Source organism: Protopterus annectens, chromosome 8.part0 (assembly GCF_019279795.1).
Source record: "Protopterus annectens isolate FY-2018-M chromosome 8.part0, PAN1.0, whole genome shotgun sequence".
In the NCBI taxonomy this organism is placed as follows: domain Eukaryota; kingdom Metazoa; phylum Chordata; order Ceratodontiformes; family Protopteridae; genus Protopterus; species Protopterus annectens.
In genome coordinates, this window is record NC_056741.1 from 495,336,279 (window position 1) to 495,346,823 (window position 10,545).

The following is a 10,545-nucleotide window of genomic DNA, read 5'->3' on the forward strand; positions in this document are numbered from 1 at the left end:
CTATTTCTTGGGCTGAAAGCACTAAACCAGTGGATTAAAGTTCATTTTGTGTGATATAGTGCTCCATCATCACTTGTGGTTTTCTTTTTATTTTACCAAAGTTATACAAAGTATGAGACAAGTCTGCAGTTTTCTTTAAAATATTTATATTTCTTTATGCTCGAATTATAATGTTGATGAGTGTGAACACTGCAGAAAATTTAAACAATGAAAAAAAGAAGTAAGACTTACAGTTTTTAACTTATTCGAAAATGCCTTAGAACACTTGAGAGTTATGAATGTGCTCTGAGTGGGTGCAGTTTAAAAGTGCCACAGTTCCCTAAGAACATTTAATAATCAAAGTAGTAAGATAAAAAATGGTGAACACTTTAGTTGAAATTCTGTTTTCATCCTCAGGGTCTTTCATGTAATGTTAAAACAAAGAATTTTGTGTAGGTTTAATTCCAAAGTAGACATTATTACAAGTTCAGATAATAAAAAATAACTTTTAAGCATGGTTGTTAGAGAAATAAGAATTATTTAGTTACTAATATTACTAATATTGTAGACTTGCATGTTTCTGAATGTCAAGCATAATTTCAAAAGGAACAAATCATTGTTAGACCTACTAATATTACTGGATCTGCTTAGAGGGCCACTGATGCATCTTCATTTTGAAATCCCATGTGTAACTTCAGATGTAAAAGATGGTGTGTAATTTTCATGTTATACAATCAAAAGTGGATACATTCCTTAAGTAGTTCAACTACAGCTATAGTAGGGCTTGTGATCATGTGGATGTATTTTAAGAGACTTGATTATAGTTAATTCATGCAGTTACATATGCTGTTAGCTTGAGTAAATGTGTATATAATAACTAACTAGATTTGTGTTTTGATATTTAGCATGTTATGATCCAGGAAGAAATTAAAAGAATTAAGACATACTTGATTTAGGTTAAGATTCTGTAGAGTTTGAATGAAGGCATAGCTTGTTTTAAATTTTAATGTATATTTGGACTTGACTGGATTAAAACTAAAGAACACTGGGTTGTGCACTAGATTGATCAATTATTACTGTCTCTTGGTGGTTTGGTGGAAAAAGGGCATCAGTAACTATAAATACAGACAGTCATTCAAGATATTCTCCAGGAAGTTGTAGCAAAAATTGTTCAAAATAGAAAGACATTAAGAACATAAACTGGCTGCCTGGGAGCACATATAAGTGATGTACAAAAAAAAAGAAGGGCAAAAAGCAATGGAAATAAAGAAAATGTGTCACCTTGAATCCAACGTCCAGAGAATAGCAAGAAAAAAATAGGGACGTATATTCAAATGAGAAAAGCAAAGAAATGGAGGAAGATAATAGAACTGAAAGACAAGGGAAATATGCAAGCAAAAATAGGTATGATGACAGCTAAAGATGTGAACAACCTAACAGAATGTATTAAGAAAAAGTGCCAAGACTATAAATAAAAACTACACATAAGATCTACGTAAAAAGGATCCTATCATTACTGATAAATACAAAGGTATGTTCTGTGGTCTACATGAATATGTCTGAAAGAGTAAAATCAACTGGGATCTTGAAAATTTGGCTAATAAAGTTGCAGGAAGTGAAGGAGTGCCAGCTGAATTATTTAAAATCATGCAAAATGATACAGGTACAGTTTGGTTATAATATCCTGAAAATTTGTAAAGCACAACAGTGTCATTAAAATTGCAAAATGTCAGATTATATTCCTAAAAAAGACAATGCTAAAGAGTTCTCATTTTATCAAACAATTGCATTTGTTTTGCATGCTATCAAGGTAATAAAAGGTAGCTGGTTTTAGGAGAGGAGGGGGCACCTGATATCCATTTACCTACATCAACTGGATAATACAGAAATAAGAGAGTGATAGACAAACTTTTATGTTTGCTATATTGATTATTTCAAAAGCTTTGATTGTATGGACAATAGCAAAGTATGACAAATCCTTAGAGAAATATTTGCCTCCTACACAATCTGTTCGCATACCAAATTAATAGTTATAAATGATTATAGGAGAACTTGTTTATTCAAGTTTGGGAAAGGACTATGAAACATATGTATATTGTCTCTCTATTTAATTTACATACAGAGTATTGCATGTAAAATTTTGGGTTAAATGAAACAGATGCTGACTTCCAATATGGCTACAAATTGATCAACAGCATAACTTTAGCTATACCAGTGTGGAAACCGAAACTGAGAAAAAGGAGTGCCATTAAAAATGTATTTTGGTAAAATTCAGTTACAGGCTAGTAAATACATTGCCTTGATACATGGAAAGAAGAAAGAAAATCAACAAGAAAAGGTAAAGAGAAAACATTGATTGGGAAGGATTCTGCAGCTGTTCAGCAAAAAGCAGTTCAAGTTCCAACTTTGGTTTAGGAGATGCTTTCCAGTAATTTTGGAGGAAATAATAAATCAAATGTACTCAGAGATGATTAAAATAAATGAAACATTGAAGGAATATAGCAATCCAAACAACAAAAGGCTAGAAAATAGAAAACGTTCTAACTAGTCATTCAGAGGAACTGATAAAACTGTAAAAATCAGAGGTTTACGTGAAGTAAAAGCTATCTGACTATCAGGTTTCTAAAGAAATGTTTTAAAACAATAGAGTTAGCCTTCTGGTGTAAATCATGGCCCTAGATGATTGTCACTGTTGAAGTGACACCCTGAGCCCATGTGCATAAATTAGAAAAAGGGGTTGTGGATGGATGGAGTTAGAAGACAAAGTGAGCAGAGAAAACATGAGATTTTCTGCTGTTCCAGAGAAACTGTAAGGACTTTATTAATTGTAAGAAAGTACAAATAAGTTACTGGACTGATGTTCCACAACAGAATGTGTTAACTGAAAGAGCATGTCAAGTGTATACTCCAAACCTGTCCATGATACAGCTCAGATGGCTTAGTGGTAACTTGCTGTGTCTATGGTGTGCAGTCCTGGGTTCAAGACTTGCAAAGCAATTTCTCAATGAACCAGCCAAGACCTATATTAGTAAAGATGCTTTCATACCAGCAGAAAAAAAATGATGCTGACAAAATTGTGGTAAAAGAGCAAAGTATTAAAAACTGGAGAGAGCAGAGCTTTAACGGAAAATGATTATTCGCTGTATGCCAGACAGAAGAGAAGCAAATTTATCCCAGCAATCATGGAATGTCAAGAAGAAGGTATGAGATTCAAGCTACTATATCCAACTGTCTTCAAACTGTTTTTTCCATGGAGCATCAAAGTATTTTTTTATGCAGAACAGGCTATGCAGAAAATAAGAAAGTTTATCCAACAAAAAGTGAGTCAGAAAGCAGAAAGCCACTCTGATTCTTATTCTTCTGATTGCAAGGTTCATAGAGAGACTTTGCCAGTGAAGCCTTTTCCAATATTCCAAAGAAAAATGCTTGAGAGGCAGAAAAAATACAGGAGTTGACTAGACACATCTGCAGATTATTGCACTTGAATCAGAGTCTGGTGTTGGGAGACAGAGAAGAACAGGAAAAAGACAAGTACCTCTGAAATTAGTTTATAAATGGAAGACTATAAAGCATCTTATCACATTTGTGAAATATGGTTTTGCAAAAAAAAAAAAAAGTGGCCAAAAAACATTGGGCTTTAATTGCAAGTAAAACATTTTTTTCTTGTCAGTATTTGTATAGGACATGTCATGATATAAACTATATTATATATACAGTTGGAAAAGAGTTTTGCATAGTGTGCAGTCGGGGTATTTTAAATGTGAGGGAGTCTTTTCAGTGACTGTTATATGTGCTAAAGATAAAGTAAAAAAGTACTTTCTAGTAATACATGTTGCAAGAAATATAGGTTTTACACTATAACAAGAGAAAAAAGGCTGGGCAAAAGCAAGTTTAATGTTCATATGTCATAATCTTGGGCTGCTGGGGTGGTGGGGGGGGTATAAAAGTGCACTGATTATATTTTATGTAGAATTAGGATATTTTCTATTTTTATTTTATGAGTGAATGTCTAGATTACTATCTTTGATTTAAGCTGTAAACAGGTGATTTTGTAAGCATGTAGACTTTAAAAATAAGATAAAATGATGAAAGCCATGAAAATGCTAATCTTCTTACAACTGCAAAGATATTAGCTTGTTTGTGTTACACTCCCAAATGTTCAGTTGAGTTGGGATGTCTGCAGCTGATGGCAGCTGTGCATTCTTTTCTGAGTGAAATTTAGAAAGACTGAGTACATTTAGATAGAGACACTCTGTCTACAGGTGCAAGCAGTTAATCTTGACAATTCTGAGTATTCTTCACTGAGGAAAATGCAAAATTTAAAGGTACAATGACAAGCAGTTCAGTGAAAAAAATATGTGGAAAATTATGGGAATTGAATCAGAGGTAAAAAAAACCCTAGCAGCCTCAATACTTTAATGTAGTTAATAGAACAGTGTACAATTTATTTTTATTTAAAGATAGCTAGTGCATATTTCTTAGGGCTAGAAATTAATGTTTTCTGAAAGCATACAAGCTGTTTTTCATATCTGAGAGGGGAAGAAAGATAATAAAAGAACAAACAGCAATCAGTGTAAGTGGAAGCACAGGCTGTAGCATGTACTTTAGCATGGGTAACTTTAATTTTAGGTTAGCTAATGCCTGCATGTGCAGCCATCAAGTCGTGGCAATTGTTCCCTTCTGGAGGGTTAAACTTCATGTTTTGAAGATGCACATAGTTTTGTGTGTTTACTCCAAGTTAGTAAGGGATGGGACTGTTTTGTATTTAGGTTTTGTTTTTTGAGGGTTTTCATTAAAACAAAATGTCTTGAAAATTTGACATGGGTTCAAATGGAGATGAGAAGAAACAACTGTACAAAATATCAGCCTGCCAAACATTAGTATATGCATGTAACACAAAAACTGGAAATATACATTCAAAAAACTGTCATGTATAATAGGTGAGAACAATACTTTTCTACCATGATGGTTATGCTGTCCATGTCATCCTGGAATGTTAATGGCCCTACAAATATAGATAAAAAGAAAAGAGTATTGAATTGTATTAAGAACTGCAGAGTGTAAATAGAAATGTTGAAGGAAACACATCTGGAAAAAACTGAGCATGTGAATTTAACAAAGAGAGGATTTCAGAATGGATATTCAGCAGAATATCAAGGGCAGAGGAAAAGGGGTGCAATTGTACTAATTGCTAGAGTGGCTCTAATAGTGGTAGATTTGTGGTAGTAAGGGGCTATTTACAAGAGAGGAGGATTACAATGGTATTTATTTATATCCCACCAAAAAATGCTATTATGAAGTTTAAGAAAATTTTGGAAGAAATACTCAGCTTTCAGCAGGGAATATTATTTATGCTTGGGGTCTGGAATTTGATTTACAATAATGAGGATGCATCAGGGGGACCTAGAAGAACAATATAATAAAAGAGGGTGGGTTTTTGAAGAAATTTATGAAAATATTTGCTATGGAAAATGTGAATTCGGTAGTAGAAACTTGGACAGAATTTATATATTATTCGCCAAGTTAGATAACTGGGCTAGAATATACAGAAATTATATTTCACATGAACATATTCATTAAATTGAAAGCTTCAACATATATGCAATAACTCTTTCCAAACATGCACCAATAAAAAGTAAGATAGAAATGCAGGGTAATGAAGTAAAAATAAAATACTGGCTCTTTACTATCTACCTGTTAAAAAGAGAAAAAAAAGGAATGAGTAGTGGAACTTATAGGAGTGTTATTAGGGAAGATAGAAATATCTTCATAAGTTATAGCATTAAAATAAAGAAGAAAAGGATATGGTTAAAAAGTAATAAAAATTACTTAGAGGGGCAGACAAAGGGTAAAGTATTGCAGAATAAGGGGAATCTCACAGAACAAGACCAGGATGAAATGTAGAGCGCTAAAGAGAAAATAAGGGAGTATCTAGATAATATGCATTAATTTAGAAAGGCTGCAGTTAAGCAACTATTTTTTGATAACAACTCCAGAGCAGAGACATTTTAGCACAAAGACTTAGGCAACAGTATGTTGAAAAGGTTGTCACCAAACTGAGGGAACCTATAACAAGAAAAATAACAAGAGATCTTGTAAAGATTTTAGAGATATTGTGGAAATTTTATAAAAATGTGTATAAAGCAGGGAAATGTGGAAATCAAGAAAAAGTGCAAATGGAAATATATATGGAAGACTTGATTATGCAAGGTTAGAGGTAGATGAGGCTCAACAAGTAACAGTTAATATAAGAGATGATGAGATAAAAATAGTGATGTATAATCAATCTTCAGGAAAGTCTCCAGGAAAAGATGGCATTCCTGTGAAAGTTTGGATATCAGGAGGGAAGAAAGTGCTAAACATCCTCAACATCTAACAGTATTTTAAGTGGAGGGGAAGCACCAACATCTTGGAAGAAAGTTAGAATAGCTGGGTTACCTAAAGCTGACAAGACCCTTCAGACCCAGCTTCATAAATACCCATTTCAATTTTAAATCATAATTATAAAGTGTTTATGTCTATACTAGCTAAAAGAATGGCAAAGGTGTTGCCAAAATTGATAGATATGGATCAGTGTGGTTTTGAGGAGCGGAGGCATACATTTGACAACATTAATAGAACAATGATGGTTCAAAAATAAGTAGAATGTAAGAAAATACCTCTGCTTTTGGTTGGTCTTGATGCAGAGAAAGCATTTGGCAGAGTAAGCTGGGGTTTTATGAGGAGGGCATTGGAAGCATTTGCATTCCCTAATATAATAATAAGGTTTATTAGAATAATATATGTAGGGTCAGAGGCAAGATTTAAAGTGAGAGGGTTCTTCTCAAGTAAGCTGTGTTTGAACAGAGGAACCAAGCAGGAGTGTCCTCTTCTCCCTTTGTTATTTACTTTATATTTAGAGCCATTTGCAAAGAAAAAAAGGGACTCAGAAATACAAGGATTTAATTAAACTGGTAATCAGGAAACATTGGCTTTATTTGCAGATGATATTACTTTCTACCTGATAAATCCAGAAAAGGGCATCTCAGTGTTGTGGAACATTTTGAGACAATTTCAAGTCTTTTCAGGATACAAAATTAATGAGATAAAACAATGGCTATAGCTGTAAATTATGTACCCACACATGAATTAGTTCAGCAATACCCAAGTTTTCATTAGTATGAATTAAAAAGGCTTCTGCTATAGCAGCTATGAATATGTGGGAAGAGACTAAACAAAAGATAATGCAAAAATTGAGAAACTAGAAACTGTATTTATGCTTGTCTGTAAGATACAAGCTGTGAACATGTTTTTAGTCCCTTTAGTCTTCTATATAGGTCAATACTTTATCAAAACAAGGAGAAGTTGTGGACAATAATCAATAAAGAATTGAAGGAATTTATCTGAGAAGGAAAGAGGCAAGAGTTAAGTTGGATAACTTGATCCTTACATTAGAGAAAGATGGTTTATGTTTACCTGATTTGAAGGGATGTTTTAGAGCTGCATAGTTAAGTTTCATATACATAACACAAGCAGAAGGTTATAATTCAAACTAGAAAGGAAAATGATGAAACAATGAGAAAGTTCAAGCAATAGAGAGAAAATGGGATTATGGATGCAGATCCTTAAAAAAATAATAATGATTATATAAAATATTATATTCATAAAGTACTCAAAGTTATTCTAAGAACAAAGCCAATAAGAGAATGTTGAAAGGAGATTTTGCCAATAAGGATGACTCTAAGTAGGGGTACAGAAAATAGGCAAGAGAGGGCTGAAATTTACTGGAGAAAATTGGCAAAGGAACCAATATATTGGGAGCAAATAACTTATGCAGGAAAGGTAATAGAGTGTGGGCGATGATGTGAAGAAGACATTTGGATAGTAGGGTAGAGACTGCCTTCCATAGCATAAATTGATCTCAGGGTACAGGCAAAATGAAAGGGATAGGGGGATTTTAAGTGAAAGACCTGCTCTGGTAGAGCTTTCAGTTGAATCTAGAACAGATGCAGCTGTTAAAATGGATAATTAGTAGGGCATATAAAATGTTACATGATAGCTATAAGAATCAATCAGAGGAGGTTAGAAAATATTGGGAATAGAGACTGGAAAAGCAATTTACAAGAAAACAATGGGAAAACATAATTTATAGCTCCCAACTATGCAATCAAGTCCAGAAGTTTTAGGATCTTTGCTTGGAAGTGTTTGCATAGGTATTTTTATACCCCAAGCAGACATTAAAGAAGTTTTCCTCAGGTAGATAGCAAATGTTAGATATGTGATGGAGAAGAAGCAGATAACTGGGAACATATGTTTTGGGACTGTAATGAGTTGGAAGATTTAAAAAGTTCCCCACAGAGTACTCTATCAGAAATATTGGGTGAGCAAATGGCTGTGTGTAAGGACATTATTCTCTCGAGGTAGGATAAAGGAGTCAAATTGCCTAGACGTAGCAAGGCCTTTTTAAGTGTGATTTTGTTGTCTGACAATACTGGAAAATGGAACTCAAAGTCTACACCAACTGTATTTGAGGTACTGAATATTATAAAAGAGATAAAAGAACTGGATGAGGGATCTTTAGAAACGGGAACAAGCAAATTACATAGAGGTAAATGGAAATTGTGGGAACAATACATGCATAATAATGTTCAGTAAGAGGTGGAGTGAGGTTTAGGGAAAGGCAGGAATTCAGCAATTTTTTGTAATGTTGTACTGATGATAGTAGCAATGAAAATCTACATGGCGTATATTGTTTAAATAGAAAAATGTTAAAATGCTATGTTTTCTTTTCTGTTAATGTATGTTTGCCTGTCTTAAGTGATAATTTAATAAAGGTATTTAAAAAAATGAAACATATGCTGAAATCAAAATTGCCAACATAAATATTAACAATATCTACTTTATAACAACACCAGTCTGACGGCTGAAATCAAAAAGGACTTGAACAATCTGTTGATAAAGGTGAAAGTGGAATGTTACAAAAAGCTGTTTTTCTGCTCAGCATAAAAAAAACTCAAATTATTTCACCTAGACTTATCAAGCCCTTCCAAATATATGTTAAAGAGTTGGAGATAGTGACCAGTTTTACTTTCCTGGACTCAGAAATGTCTGAAGATACTGATGACAGTCTTAAAATGAAAAGACAGTTGCTTCCATGGCTAAAACCTAAAGTGAATTTGAAGAAAGACATCACATTGTAAAAAATGTTCACATAGTCAAAACAATGTTTATTTCAGTACTAATATATAGCTTTGGGGGTTCACTATAAATAAGACTGTCCAATGAAACATGTTTTTAAGCTGCAGTGTTGAAGATAACTTTTGAGAATCCCATGAATTCCTCAATGATTAAATCAGCAAATACTTTAAGAAATAAATCCAAACTGTACAGTAGAAAGTTTAATAGTCAAACTAAAACTCAGATACTTTTGTCATTGTGTTTGTGCAAGAATCTTAATATTTCTGTGTACGTGTGCGCATGTGTGTGTGTGCGGACACATGCGTGTACGTGTGCATGTGCGTGTGTGTGATAGCTAACTTGATGCATAGGTTATCAGAGTAAGAGGTCTAGCAATGCTAGTATTAAAATGTATAATTCAGAGACACATTAATGAGCAAACAATGAGGGTTATATCATTGTAACCTACCTGCAGTAGACATTTTATGGGAGCAGTGAGTCTTTCTTTGCCCAGTAGGGCTAAAATATAAACATATAAACAATGCATTTTGTAGCATGTCTTAATTTTCTCTGACAGCATCTCAGCTAATATGACCTACTTTTCATGAAGGACACATACTTTTCCTTCCTTACTCAGACACTTCAGCCTGAACATGCTAAATAATTACCTCCCATACATTCACATGCAGGTGAATTAATGGAAGACAGTCTCTAGTTTGTTTATTTTCTATTTTATTATGGATTAACCATATTATTTCAGAAGATGCTAATGCTATACAGGTAAGTAATGCTTTGTACTCTCATCTAACATGTTCAGAAAGCATAGAATAAGCTATTCTTACATCCAAACACATGACAATGTTGACAACAATCCTAGATTGTAATCTGTTTATTCTTCATAAACAAGCTATACAATCTAGTATATATAAAAATAGAACTTCAGTGGACTAAAAGAAAGCCATACTGATGCTGAACGCATATTAATATTAACATATTTAGTCCATTGAAGTTCTATTTTTATAATTCTAAATCTTCACAGTTTGCAGTTTTATTATATTATAATCTAGTATATATGTTTGTTTCAAATTCTCATGGCTCTTATTATCAGTCTGTGCATGTTGGTAAGTTGTATTATTTTCTATATTTTACTTTCATGCATGATAAAAACTGCATTTTCTATTTCTGTTTTAGGTAATATATTTGTAATCAGCCTGTCATTTGCTGACTTGTTGACTGTATTCTATTCATATCCATTAATCATCATGGCAATTATTAAAGATGACTGGACAGTGGGTGACATACACTGTCAGATCACTGGCTACATCCTAGTTTTTAGCTTGCTGGCCTCTGTCTACAACATCATGGCAATTGCAATCAATCGTTATTTCTACATATGCCATAGCACAAAAT